Raw genomic sequence first — 15641 nt, forward strand, 5'->3', positions numbered from 1 at the left:
GCTTTGAAAAATAAACAAATGTATAATAATGTAATAATATTAACACTTTCTCCTACCTTTAAAAGATTACTCTGGGCCAACACTATGTCAAGATCTTTGTACCCATTAATTCATTTGAAACCTTATAAGAACCCTGTGTGGTAGGTGTGGTTGTTATTTTCTCCATTTTACAGATGCAGAAACAGAAGCTCACAGAAGATTGGGATTGTGTCCAAGGTCACAAGACTAGCTTAAGAAAGAGCCAGCCTTCATGGCCTCCTAACTGCCTGCTCCAGTGCCTGCCAAAGTGCCCTTCCTTCTTGCCAGAAACAGGACAGCTAACTTCAAAAGGCAAAAGAAGCAAACATCACTGCACTTCTCCAAAAGACAGTGTATTGAATATAGCAGCACTGCCTTGGAGTTTCAGTTCCATTGCTCTAATGTACCATCTGTTTGACCTTGAACAAGACATACCATTAAATCCCTGTGAGCCTCTGACTGCTCGTCTATAAAAGGGGATGATGATAACACATTCTGCCTGCTTGGACTGGCAAGAAAACCAAATCAGTAAATAATATATATGAATATACTTGTATTTGAGCTTACAAATGAAAAGAGTGATGTTAGACCTTGGTATCTGTGACTCAGTAAAGTGACCAATGACAAAGGCCAGGGATTGTGATGCTAAATTCAAATATCAAACAAGATTCCTTACTTTGTCCCCCAAGTATCTATAGGAACAGTTTACTACAAAGTGAACTAAATTTTTTCTACCTACAGAAGAGATAGAAGTCACAGAAATTCAAATCTAAGTTATCCCTCTGGCATCTGGCTCCCTTCACCCCTGCCCCCAACCATCACCCAAGTCTTTCTTACAACCCAGGCTTCAGTTTAAGCCTACAGATTCCAGTATACTTGAATCATTCCCAATTGTGACATTTCAAGACAATCCTGATTTTCTTATGAAACTTAAAAAAAAATGCTCTAAGATTTTTGCTGCAATTTTTTGACAGTGCACTTCTGTCTTGGCAGGAGAAACGGTTATGAAGTACACAAAAACAAAAAAGTTGATACACTTATACATGGAAAAAAATGGTTAGGGACCCATTGTGCCACAAGCTGCACCATTAATGAACAATTACTGAGAGCTCCGTAAGTACCAACTGGTGTGCTCAGCACTGCGGATGAAGACAGTACTTTTTGTTTTAAGTGCAAAAATGGTGGGCTTTTGGCACTAGCTCTAGCGGAGAAAGACTGATATATTGATAGACCATTACTGGCCTCCACAGAGTTAAGCCCAAGAGCTATGGGAGGGACATTTATAACCCCTGGGGAACCCCAATAATGTTTCATTTTTTTAAAAAAACTCTTATTGTTGCTAGCTTATATATTTATTTTTGTGGCCATGCTGCAGGACACGTGGAATCTGTTTCCCGACCAGATATTGAACCGGCACCCTCTTCATTCAGAGTGCGGAGTCTTGACCAGTGGACCACCAGGGAAGTCCTTGATAATGTTTTAAGTTTGACCAGATGAAGGCTATTGAGAAACCAGAAAGGTAATGAAAACCTAAGGAAGAGTGTTGTCTGCAGGGGTCAAGTGGGGAGAGATCTGAACGTATACCTTGGGATCTGGAAATTAGAAGGTTACTGACCGTGCTCAGATGCTCAGTCACATCTGTTTGTGACCCCATGGACTGTAACCCTCCAGGCTCCTCTGTCCATGGGATTCTCCAGGCAAGAATACTGGAGTGGGTTCCCATTTCCTCCTCTAGGGGATCTTCCCGACCCAGGGATCGAAACTGCTTCTCCTGCATTGGCAGGTGGGTTCTTTACCACAAGTGCCACCATCCCAAGCCCAGGAACTACGGCTTCAGAAGGTTACTGAGGCCACTGACAAAAGCCGTGTGGGTGGGGCTAGAGATGCAGACTCTCGCTAGAGCTAGACTGAGAAGAAGAGCCAAGAAGAGAGAATGAAGAGGCCAGGCAGGACAGGACCGATGGGACAGGGTCCCAGGAAGCCCACAGGGACAGAGAAGAAGCCCTTGGGGAGGAAGAGGGTCTGTTCTTCCACTTAAGCTGGATGTAGATAAGAATGGGTGTGGGTGCAGATTCATTCATAGATGGAGGGCAGGAAGTTGAGGAAATTCCTGCCTGCTGGTTTCTATTATTTTCACTCTAAAGTGAGAAACGAAGTCTTCTCTTGAGCGTGGGTGGGAGGTGGTAACCGGGCCTTGAGGAAAACAGTGAAAAACTGGAAAAGCCACCGAGAGGAATGAAAGAGGGAGCTGCCAGATTGAGAGGGGAAATTCCTGACAGCCCAGGGCCCATGCATGTGAGGCATTCCCCTTGTGGCTCAGCGGGTAAAGAATCCGCCTGCAATGCGGGAGACTTAGGTTGGATCCCTGGGTTGGGAAGATCCCCTGCAGAAGGGAAAGGCTACCCACTCCAGTGTTCTGGCCTGGAGAATTCCATGGACTGTAGAGTTCATGGGGTCGCAAAAAGTCAGACACAACTGAGTGACTTTCACCATGACAGGGGTTAGATGTCAGGGATGGTTACGTGGGGCTCGGCAGCTGGGTCCCGTGTGGAGAATCCAGAGTGAAGAATTTACAGGGTCAGGAGCAGGAGAAACTCCAAACAGTGCAAGGTATAGACAACAGATGGTCACAGTGATGGATCGTGGGTTCTAAGTTGGATGGAGATAGAAGGAAATCTGTGGCGGTGGAAGTAGGGGGGCTGCTGCTGGACTGGAAGAAACACGTGGGGCGAGAGAGATGGGAAGAACCAGACATGGTGTCAGTTTGGAGTGGGATGGATTAGGTGAGATGTTCAGAGAAGAGCAATTCTGAGTGATGACAAGGTCAGGTCTGGCCACGGAGTTGGAGTTTCTAAACACACTCGACTCCTGGATTGTCCCTGGTTCCTTTTAGAGAATGATCTGTGGCTGTGTGGCCTCCAGTGCTTTCTGTTCACTCTGCACCACTCTCTGAGATGATGGAGGTGGGAGAGCATCCTTCTCTCTCATCTGGTTTTCCTTCTAAAATAAAAACCTGTTAATGAACAGAAGGACTCCCACCATCGTCATGGAGACAAGAGCATTTGCAGGAAGGGATGCCGGTGGGAAGTCTTCCGGGGCTTTAGAGGTGCCTCACCTGGTGGGTTGATGTACTTGTGAATAATTCCCAGTCATCAGGGAGTGGCAAACAGCCAGCTGATGTCGATTATATATTTGCTAATTAGCATGTGAGACACGAGGTTATTAAATATAAATGTCTCAAAGCTCTGTCATTCTAAGAGGAGGACCAGTAGGGGAAGGGTGGCTTCTAATTGCTGTGGAACGGAGCTAGAGTGGACTTCTGGGGAGAAATCCTGACCCCTCCCTCCATTTCCCTGCTGACTCTCTGCCCACCCTCTGCTCCACGCAGAGAACAAATCCATCACACAGCATTTACTCCCTCCCTTTCCCTCTAACCCGCCATCCTCGAAGACTTCCAACGACTGGATCTTCTGCTCCCCTCCAGCACAGGAAATTCAATCTCTAGCTTGCACAGAAGTGCCCTGGTGCACAGTTTTAACTCCCAGAACGAAGGGTCAGCCCTGCAGCCAACAGGTGCTGGCCTCCACTTCTGTATCTCTTTTCCCCTTAAGTAGCAGAAGTGGGAGGACTCAGCTGGCTTTTGTGGGGTGGGGGATGCTCAGCTTGTAGTTTGTGGGATCTCGGTTCCCTGACCCAGGCCATGGCAGTGAAAGCCAAGAATCCAACCACTAGACCCCCAGTGAACTTCCCCGGCTGGCCTTTTAACGACACATGTGCGTGTGTGTTAAGTCGCTTCCGTCGTGTCCAACTCTTTGCGACCCTGTGGACTGTGGCCCACCAGGCTCCTCTATCCAGATTCTCCAGGCAAGAATACTGGAGTGGGTTGCCATGCCCTCCTCCAGGGGACTTTCCCGATGCAGGGATCGAACTGGTGTCTCTTATGTTTCCTGCATGGAAGGTGGGTTCCTCCCCTAGCGCCCCCTGGGAACCCCTTAATGACGTACACATCCACCCACACATAGGGGAAGGTTGTTTTCATTTTGAAAACGTGATTTACATACCCTGATATAGAGTAGCTAGAAGTCAGTCAGAAATATCCACTCCCAATCAGGTTAAACAAAATGAGAAGCGGTAGAACTGCTAGCCTCTGCCATGTCCATGTGGCTGCTCTGCTCAGCATCTGTGTGATTCAGAAGACAAGAATGGTCTATATTTGGGTAAGAGCTTAGGCAAAGAAAGTGTTTCAGTCTGTTTTGGACAAGGTTCCCCTAAAAGCAGAACTTGAGACAAAGCTCACATTGCTCAGGAGCACGAACCCAGGGAAGATACCCAGGCCTCAGGAACCAAAGAAAGGATGGGGGCAGAGGCATTTGATCATGCATTACTGGGGTGGCCACTGTCTGGGCTGCTTGATTAGGATATACTAAGAAGCCCTGAGAGAAACATGTTAGGATGCACCTTCTAGGATAGGGGAGACGGGGGAGGCATTTATCCAGTGGTTTCTGTCCCCATTGGCAAAGACCTATGCACAGGGATCTGAGCCCTGCTTCCAGGGAGTGCTGGCCTGGCATCGAGTGGGTGGGCATCAACAGAGATGCTCTGGGTGTGATCCAGAGACAAAACACTTTCAGATTGTACCTGCTGGAATCTGGTAGGAGAAGACACAGAACTGGCCACTAGAGTGGTGGCAGAAGATCTCCAGTGGTACATAAGAGGTTTCCAATCCAAAGCCCAGTTTTTAAACAAGGTTTCCCTTGTGGCTCAGTGATAAAGAATCCACTTTCCAGTGGAGGAAACACAGGTTCCATTCCTGGTCCAGGAAGATCCCAGATGCCATGGGACAAGTGTTGCCCCTGTGTGATCTAGAGTCTGCAACCAGACAAACTGCCTCAGTGAGAAGCCTGCATACTGAAGCTAGAGAGTAGCCCCTGAGCGCCAAAACTAGAGAAAAAAGCCTGCATAGCCGTGAAGACCCAGCACAGCCAAAACCAATTTTTTTTTTTAAAAAAGAGAAGAACATCCCACTGTTCCAAAAAAACTTGTCATCTGAAGTTAGGCTGGAGGGACACAAGATTTCAAATGTCTTTTAATGTCATGATAATGTTCTCTTTAGGGAAGCAGCGTTAGGCTGGTGGCTTTGGGGTCATTTGGACTGGTTTCAGGGTTTGCATCTGTCATTTCTGAGCCATGTGACTTTGGAAAAGATATTGAACTTCCTTGAACTTCCTTGAATTGTTTCCTCATATATAAGTTGGAGATATCCATACCATATGTTGTTTTAAAGATTAAGAGTATGCATAAATCCTTAGTGTAGCATCTTTTCATAATAAGTGCCCCATTAATGGAAGCTGTTGCTTTTTACTCTAGGGCAAATTCCCAGCCATGGAATTTATCATGTACAGGAAAACAATGGGATGATATGCCTAAGCCTCAAAAATAGAAGTGAAAGAAGATATCACATGGTTGCAGGCAATGAAAAAACATCTAATACTATGAAATAACCAAACAGCTTTTATCTACAGTGGCTAAATATCTTGGAGCTTCCAAGAAAGCTCAATTTCAAATGTTCTCTTGTGTTGATGTTCAGTTGTGTCCAACTCTGTGCGACCCCATGGACTGCAACATGCCCGGTTTCCCTGTCCTTCACCATCTCCCGGAGTTTGGGCAAACTCATGTCTGTTGAATTGGTGATGCTATCCAACCATGCTATCTCTCCTCCTGCCCTCAATCTTTCCCAGCATCAGGGTCTTTTCCAATAAGTCAGCTCTTCACATCAGATAGCCAAAGTATTGGAGCTTCAGCATCAGTCCTTCCAGTGAATATTCCGGGTTGATTTCCTTTAGGACTGATTGGTTTGATCTCCTTGCTGTCCAAGGGATTCTCAAGTCTTCTCCAACACCACAGTTTGAAAGCATCAATTATTCTCTTGTGTTGCCCCAGTACAAAAACACCTGTTTGAGGGGCGGTCACCTTGACCTTGGATCAGAAAATAGCATTATGTGTACATCCCACTAGGAAGGGGATCATCAGTCCTCCAGTTTCTTTTGCTCTACCAATCATTTATCTATTTCTTTGGGGGATCTGCTCATATCAGGGATTGAACCCATTCTCTTGCATTGGCAGGTGAATTCTTTACCACTGAGCCACCTGAGTTTCCCTGGTGGCTCAGACGGTAAAGAATCTGCCTGCAATTTGGGACACCTGGGCTCAATCCCTAGGTTGGGAAGATCCCCTGGAGGAGGGCATGTCAACCCCCTCCAGTATTCTTGCCTGGAGAATCCGCAAGGACAGAGAAGCCTGGAGGGCTACAGTCCATGGGGTCGCAAAGAGTTGGACACAACTGAACAACTAAGCACAGCACAGAGCCGCCTGGAAGCCCTCCCTTTACTCCTGTAGGAAGACTCCAGTGTCCTCAGTCTCTCTTTCGCTCATCACACCAGCTCCTTCTTCTTTCTGTGGTGCACACACACGCCCCAGGCCCTTACGATGCTCTCCTGGTGATCTCAGTCATGAGGATGTGTAAGCTGCCAAGAAGAGATTAGCGAAGGCCCTTCACCCTTACAGAGTGCCTGCTCAGTTTAGCCAGAGGAAACTGGAAACACTCTCATCAGGTCCCTGGGGCGCACAGGAAAGAACGGAGCAAATGCAGACAGAACTGCCTACCCACTCATCCTCAAAGCCAAGTCCTAGCGTTATCTTTGGGCTAGAAAATGATTGGCCTCTTTCACAGTATCCAGGGCCCCGCTAAGTCTCCTGGAGAGGACACCAAGTCTCTGCTTCTGAGAACTAGTGCTCAACTTCTGGTTTACTAGGTGCCTTTGATAGCCATCAGTTCAGTTCAGTTCAGTCACTCAGTCGTGTCTCTTTGCGACCCCATGAATCGCAGCACGCCAGGCCTCCCTGTCCATCACCAACTCCCGCAGTTCACTCAGATGTCCATCGAGTCAGTGATGCCATCCAGCCATCTCATCCTCGGTCATCCCCTTCTCCTCCTGCCCCCAATCCCTTCCCAGCATCAGAGTCTTTTCCAATGAATCAACTCTTCGCATGAGGTGGCCAAAGTACTGGAGTTTCAGCCTTAGCATCATTCCTTCCAAAGAAATCCCAGGGCTGATCTCCTTCAGAATGGACTGGTTGGATCTCCTTGCAGTCCAAGGGACTCTCAAGAGTCTTCTCCAACACCACAGTTCGAAAGCATCAATTCTTCAGCGCTCAGCTTTCTTCACAGTCAAACTCTCACATCCATACATGACCACAGGAAAAACCATAGCCTTGACTAGATGGACATTTGTTGGCAAAGTAATGTCTCTGCTTTTCAATATGCTATCTAGGTTGGCCATAACTTTTCTTCCAAGGAGTAAGCATCTTTTAATTTCATGGCTGCAATCACCATGTGCAGTGATTTTGGAGCCCCAAAAAATAAAGTCTGACACTGTTTCCACTGTTTCCCCATCTATGTCCCATGAAATGCTGGGATCAGATGCCATGATCTTCGTTTTCTGAATGTTGAGCTTGAAGCCAACTTTTTCACTCTCCACTTTCACTTTCATCAAGAGGCTTTTCAGTTCCTCTTCACTTTCTGCCATAAGGGTGTTGTCATCTGCATACCTGAGGTTATTGATATTTCTCCCGGCAATCTTGATTCCAGCTTGTGTTTCTTCCAGTCCAGCGTTTCTCATGATGTACTCTGCATAGAAGTTAAATAAGCAGGGTGACAATATACAGCCTTGATGTACTCCTTTTCCGATTATAGAACCAGTCTGTTGTTCCATGTCCAGTTCTAACTGTTGCTTCCTGACCTGCATACAGATTTCTCAAGAGGCAAGTCAGGTGGTCTGGTATTCCCATCTCTCTCAGAATTTTCCACAGTTTCTTGTGATTCACACAGTCAAAGGCTTTGGCATAGTCAATAAAGCAGAAATAGATGTTTTTCTGGAACTCTCTTGCTTTTTCTAGACGCTCTATAATTTTATTAGTGGTGCGTACAACCATTTGGGGTGATAGATCTGTATCACAGCCATAAAAAACCCAAAGACAAATTAAAAGGAAGGAAAAATCGAGTAGTTAGCCTGAGGCTCAAAGCAAACCCCGCTTACTGGTGGAATCGGAATTGGCTCCCTGCCATTTCCCCATCAGGCTTCCCAGGTGGCGCAGTGGTAAAGAACCTGCCTGCCAACGCAAGAGACGCAGGAAATGCAGATTCGAATCCTGGCTCAGGAAGATCCTCTGGGAGGAGGAAATGGCAACCCACCCCAGTACTCTTGCCTGGAAAATTCCGTGGACAAATGAGCCTGGCAGGCTACAGTCCAAAGGGTCACAAAGAGTCAGACACGACTGAGCAACTGAGGACACATGCATGGGTTTGCTAATCACCCTTCCTACCCGCCTACACCTACCTTGGTCTCTCGTGGCCCTCTGAGCAATCACGGTGTGACCCACTTAAATGATCATTCAGAAGAGCAATTGGTCTCTCCTGGCTATAAGTCATCCCCTAGTCATCGTCATCATTGTTATAATTAGTAAGACATCTCTCATTAAGTTGTGAAGGCGTCTGTCCCAAGCCTTAGAAGGTCACCCAGTTTCCAGAGGCTGGGAGAAACCATGATGCTATTCATCCATCCCAGGCCCAGCTCATGCTATAGTTTTCATGCTTTTCAGAGCAGAGGAGAAAACACTCTCTATGCTGCATCCTTACCTCACTGCCTGCTAGGTCACTCCTGGATGTCTGATAATCATCTCATGTTAAAAGTCCTCAAAAGGAATCCTTGGTCCCTGCCCACCCGCATCGTAGTCAATAGCGCCACTGCCCACCCACTAACTTGCTGGAGTCAAGAACATCAAGAATAGTGAGTTGGCAGAGGGGAGGGATAAACTGGGAGATTGGGATTGACATCTACACACTGCTATACGTGATAGTACTGTTTATGGTTCAGGGAACTCGACTCAATACTCTGTCCTGACCTATAGGGGAAAGGAATCTAAAAAAGAGTGGATGTATATAGCTGATTCACTTTGCTGCACGGCCGATGCTAATCGGTTAGCATCTGTTAATCAGCGATGTTGTTTGCTAAGCCATGCCGGACTCTTTTGCGACCCCATGGACTGTAGTCTGCTAGCCTCCTCTGTCCATGGGATTTCCCAGGCCAGAATACTGGAGTGGGTTGCCATTTTCCTCTCCAGGGGATCTTCCCGACTCCGGGATCAAACCCAAGTCTCTTGCATTGGCACGCAGATTCTTTACCACCAAGCTACCAGGGAAGCCTGCTTTGAAAAAAAAAAAAAAAACAACAAACAATGAGTTATCTGAGATTCCATCCTTTTCTGCTCACATCCAATCCATCAATATACAAACTTGCTCTAGCATCTCTCTTCTGAAAAATCTCCTTTTTGTCCAGGACTCCCTCCTGCTGTCCTTTATAGCACAAGTTCTCAAAAGAATTCCCCTCTTCCTCTCCCATCATCCTCTTTAAGCTGCTCCTCCAGCGGCTTCCATCTCCGCTGCTCCCCAGAAACTGTTCTTGTCACATCATTGATGCCCTGCACTCTGCCAAGCCAGGAGTCACTCCTCTGACCCATCTGACCCTTAATCCTTTCACAGCATCTACTGGCCACCTCCCTACGCATCCAGTCCTCATTCCCTTAGTCCATCTCTCATACTCCCTGCATGCCATTTCCAGGGGCCTGTTGCTGGTCCAACAGATCAGACTTCAGGCAGGACCTCAAACGGTCCCTGGGGGCCAGGCTGGTCAGGGCAGGCCCTGGGATGTCCTCAAACAACATCCCCCACGAGCCTGTTCTCTTTGTCTCTTACACAGAGCTGGAAATGGAAAACTTAACATGTTGGCAGAGGAAAGTGACAGCCTTGCTGTGTGTTTTTTTTCCGCTATCTCACTTTCCATTACTGCTGTTACAATGGTGTTTGCGCAATAGAGGAAAGTTGGGTGCCCAAAAATAAAAAGCCTGATAAGAAGATTTGGCTCTCATACGTGGATGGAGTTCTGGGGGGAGGTGCCAACGGTGGGCAGCAATCCATGTAGTGACAGCCGGGGGTCTGGCTGGCACTGCTCAAACCTCCCTTTGCAGCTGTGATGGTATCTCAGTGACCTTTCAAGAGCTTGGCTGCAGCCTTCATAGGTCTGCTGTAATTCTGGTTCATGTTCATGCTGACAGAGCACCCAGGGAACAACCTGGAAAATTCCTTGCCTTTTTTTCCCTTCCTGGAGATTAATCCATATCAAATTGCAACTTTTTTCATCAACATTACTACCTTCTTTTCAAACCTCTTCAATCAGACTCTTGCTTTTCTTTTTCTTTCTTTGTTTTTTTTTTGACCACACTGCCCAGCTTGCAGGATCTTAGTTCCCTGACCAGGGATTAACCAGCGTCCTTGACAGTGAAAGCGTGGAACCCTAACCACTGGACTGCCAGGGAATTCCTCAGACTCTTCCTTCTCTAACGATTAAATTGGGCCGTGTCACCCTGGCAACCCATTTCCTTTGGCCTTGGGTTGTAAATCGGCTTGGCCTAGATCTTTCTAGTCCTGACTGTTTCCTTTGTGACATTTATCCAAAGAGTGATTCAAGAATTATTAGCATCTTTGCCCCTGGATGGTGAGTTCCAGGAGGGCTGGGATGAGATCTGTCTCTCCCTCCTTCTGCAAGACCAGGCCCATCACAGGCCCTCAGTAACACTCGTTGCTGAAGGAGTGATGTTCAGTAAGAGCCAGTGAAGGGCCCTCCCTGGGCTGGGGAAGCACGTCTCAGCTCTCCTCTCCACTTGGCTCTTACAGACAAACGCTTCCAGCTAGAGTTCGGACAGATCTCAACTGCCTCCAGCCTGGTCTGCCAGAAGGGAAGAAGAAAGAAAATTCCTGCCTTGGGATAGTTTTATTTTTTTTAATACTTTATTTATTTGGTGTGCTGGGTCTCAGTTGTGGCATACAAGTTCAATCCCCGGTCTGGGAACGTGACCCTGAATGTCATAATTAACAGCCCACGTGCCACAACTATACCTGGCGCAGCCAAATAAATTTTAAAACGGGGGTGGGGAGAGAGCAGGGACTTCCTGGTGGTCCAGCGGTTAAGACTCTGTGCTTCCATTGCAGGGAGTGCAGATTCAATTCTTGGTTGGGGAACTAAGATCCCCTCGCCAGTAGTAAAAAAAAAAAGAGAGAGAGAGAGAGAGTTAGAGGAGAAGAAGAAGAAATAATAGCACAGCACCAGGATTAAAAAGAGAGAGTTAGAAACCCTCTAAGTCTGATCCTTAGGATGGAGTTTCCAAAGCCTGGGGGAAAGTACAAAAATCCTTCCTATACATGGTGGGGCAGGGTGGTGGCTCCAATGCCTACATCTAACATCCACTGAACTTAATAAAACTCTGCAGTTGTGGTATTTAAGGGAGTGGACTCTCTCTGCCTTAAAATACTTTATTTCCTAAATCACATGCAATATATAAGAATAGCTAGAAATTCCCATTTCTATGGTTAAGTTGGAGGGACAGAGCAGGAAAGGGCATGCTAAATGTTGCTAAGTTGCTTTTTCTTAAAGGCTTAAAGAAAGAATATCCAGGGTTTATAATAAAATTTACATTTCTAATTACTCCTATATTAAAAGCTGAAGACACCTGAAATTTACTAAGCACCTATTTCATTCTTTGTTGCCTAATTTAAAGTTGAGATATAATTAACATATAGCATGATATTAGTTTTAGGTATACAACATAATGATTCTATAGTCTATATTTCTGTTTTGCATATATTGCAAAATAGTCCCACAAGTCTAGTTAACATCCATCACCACACATCACTACAAAATTTTTTCTTCTTGTGATGAGAACTTTTAAGATCCATTCTCTTAGTAACTTTCAAATGTACGTTACAGGATTATGAACTCCAGCACAGTATAGTACCATAATGCTGTACATTATATCCTAAGGACTTATGTATTTTATAACTGAACGTTTGTACCTTTTGACCCCTTTCACCCACCCTCAATTTTGCCTTTGGCAACCACCAGTCTGTTCAAACTGTGGTGCTGGAGAAGTCTCTTGAGAGTCCCTTGGACTGCCAGGAGCTCAAACCAGTCAATCCTAAAGAAAATCGACTCTGAATATTCATTGGAAGGACAGATGCCGAAGCTGAATACTTTGGCCACCTGATGCAAAGAGCTAATTCATTGGAAAAGACCCTGATGCTGGGAAAGATTGAAGACAGAAGCAGAAGAGGGCGGCAGGGGATGAGACGGTTAGATAGCATCACCAACACAATGGACATGAATTTGAGCAAACTCAGGGAGATAGTGGAAAACAGAGGAGCCTGGTGTGCTACATGGGGTCGCAAAGAGTCGGAGATGACTTAACAACAAATGTGTTCTCTGTATCTCTTATTTATTTTGCCTGTGCTGAGTCTTCACTGAGACACATATGAAGATGTGTTTTCACACACACATGGGCTTAGTTGCCTCTCTGCATGTGGGATCTTAGTTCTCCAACCAGGGATTGAACCCATGTCCCCAGCATTGGAAGGTGGATTCTTAGCCACTAGACCACCAGGGAAGTCCCCAGTTTCTCTGTATCCTCTTGAGTTTGTTTTTTGTTTGTTTGTTTTTGATTCCATATATTAAGGACTCTTGAAGACTGAAAAAAAAACAAGACCTCTGGTCTTGACACCATGCTGTTCCCAGGCTTTCATCAACATCCTCTTCCGAGTTTACCTCCCTGGGAACCAGCTGCCCAGAGTAAGTGCTGTGTTGACAAGCCCAGACCTGACTGCTGGCAGAATTGTCTGGGTGAGGCCTGTGTGTCTTGTGGAAAGAACACAGGAGGGTGGATAGAAGGTGCCAACCTACAGGAGGAAGAGCAGGGAGGATGGAAGGGTGGAGGGGATTTGCATAAAACCACAGTGGGGTGTGAATGCCAAGTGCCAAGCAGTATAACTGTTTCCTTTTGATGCCATGAACTCCCCCAGAAAACAGTCTCCAAACACACCTGTGTCCATAAAACAAAACATACGGCATTTTAGACTTAAAATGATGGGTGAGGGACTTCCCTGGTGGTCCACTGGTTAAGACTCTGTACTTCCACTGCAGGGGGGCATAGGTTCTACCCATGATTGGGGAACTGAGATCCGTCATGCCACACAGTGTGGCCAAAAATAATAAAATAATGAGTGAATTTCCCCCCATGAAAGGGAATGTTGGCCAATTCCAGAAACTTAACAAAGGCTGCACCAAATGATGGCTAAGAAGTGTGTGCGTGAAATTGTCATAAGAGGATTGATTATAATTCAGAAGACGATTCTCAGAAGTTTAAAAAAAAAATGAAGCCCAGATCTCTAAGACTCTTTCCAGCTCTATAATCCTGTTAAAAATAAACTCTTAGCAAAACAAAATCAGTTGATATGTTTTGGTTTTAGGGAGAACTTAACTTCTGTTTGATGGAGAGAGGGATATGAGCAAAATTGTTCTGTTGGTAGAAAGCCACTTTTTTCTGCCTTTCTCACTAATTGGGTACAACAGGAGATAAAAGGCTGTCTTCTCTTGTCGATTCCAAGATATTTTTACTGCTATGTTTTAAACTCTTTGTCATAGGAATTTTCAAACACATACAAAGTAGAGAGAAGAGCATCATTGACACCTGCGTACTTATAACCCAGCTTTATCAACCATCAACACACACCTCATCTTTTTTTTTAATCAATCCCCACTCCTCCCTTACTTATTTTAAACTACATTCTATACAATATTGTTTCATTTGTAAATGCTTTACTGCGTATCACCAGGAAAGGCTCTTTAAAAGTACATAACCACAGTACCATCAGCACATCTAGAAATAGCAACAACAGTTCCTTAGTGCCATGAAATATCCAGCCAGCAGCCTACTGGGGAGGGGAGTTTGGGAGAGGATGAATACATGCGGATACACAGCTAAGCCCCTTTGCTGGCCACCTGAAACTGTTACATCGGTAACCGGCTACAGGCCAATATAAAATTTAAAGTTAAAAAAATAAAACATCTGGTCAGAGCTCAAGTTTCCCTGAAATTAAAAAATTTATATCTGGGGCCTTCCTCATGGTCCAGTGGTTAAGGATCTGCCTTGTAATGCAGGGGGCATGGGTTTGACCCCTAATCTGGGAGGACCCCTCATGCCTTGGGGCAGCTGAGCTCGTGCACCACAGCTACTGAAGCCAGGGCTCAGGGGCCCACAGGCCGCAACTACTGAGCCCACGCACCGCAAGGACTGAAGCCCGAGTGCTCTCGGACCCGTGCTCTGCAGCGAGAAGCCACTGCGATGAGAAGCCCTCACTCCACGACTAGAGAAAACCCACGTGTGGCAACGAAGACCAGCACAGCCAAAAAGAAACAAACGAAATTTAAAAACAAACACAAAAATATTTGGTGCCGTGTATTTGTCAAGAGCCTTAAAATGTTTAGACTTGGCACCTTCACTTCTAGAAAATTTCCTAAATCCAGAAAAAGCTTTATACATAAAAGATGTTTTCTGCAGCTTTATTTATAATAATGAAAGTTGGAATAAGTGAAATGGACACCCTAGGTGAATGATTAAGTGAGTGTGTGGGTAATACCCAATGAACAAGCATTGTGATTAGAGAAAGACAGTGATGTTAGACATAATACATTTCACACCACCATTTATTATCAAGTTTTCTTAAAGCATCCTCTTTGCTCAAAGATAAAATATGGGTAATAACAGTATCTACCTCATGGAATGAGGACTAAGTAAAAATACACATAAAACACTCAGTAAAGTGTTTTCCTGGTACCAAGTGAGCCCTCAATACATGATCACTGTATAATATGCAGCAGTAAACGTGTTTTTGAAGAACTTGTAGTAACAGAAAATTATTACAGTATCAAATTTAAAAGCCGGTAAGCAATTTTCCCACCATATAACCACAACCATGTTAAGGAAGTATATGAAGGTAGTAACCAAAATAACAAGTTTATCAGAGTGGTGATTCTCATCTCCCATCATTCTTATTTTGTAGAGGCAAAGTAAGTTCATTGCAGAAAAATTGTTAAGTGCAGAATAGAAAAAAAATTTAAGTTTTGATGGATTAAGGAGGGAGCAATCTTGAGATTTCCTTTTTAAAGCCCTCAATGTTTTCCACGCCGCAACCCGTGGCCGCCAAGGCCATTAGCACCCCCTTGTGGTCAAACAAAGCAACTACTCTTAGACAAAAATCCGATGAAGCATTAAATAGATGATTGTATCGCCCCACAGCGAGCGGAAATGTCACGCTGGGTCCTGTGCCATGGGACTTCCAACCCAAGCTCTATCTGAATCATGGGGCCAGGGGCAGCTTGGGGACATCGTGTGATTGTCCTCAGGTGAGAAACCTGGCTCAAGGATTTCATATGACTCACAAACTCATCATACTCGCCCCGTGAATCTAGCTCACCCATCTCAGAACTATTGTATGAGCCATCCTGAAAACTCGTCTCCACTGTGTCCAGCCTTCAGAGAGGAGACCCCCTGCCCTAGGGCTTCCTGCCTGTGCAGAAGAAACCTAGCCAGCATCTGCCCACCAGAAGATCAGCAGAGAGAGAGAACCCAAGAGCCGCACCTGAGTTTGTTATAGCTCCACCCACTTCAGATCCTCCCTG

The sequence above is a fragment of the Capricornis sumatraensis genome, chromosome 8 (genome assembly GCF_032405125.1).
Source record: "Capricornis sumatraensis isolate serow.1 chromosome 8, serow.2, whole genome shotgun sequence".
NCBI classification, from domain to species: domain Eukaryota; kingdom Metazoa; phylum Chordata; class Mammalia; order Artiodactyla; family Bovidae; genus Capricornis; species Capricornis sumatraensis.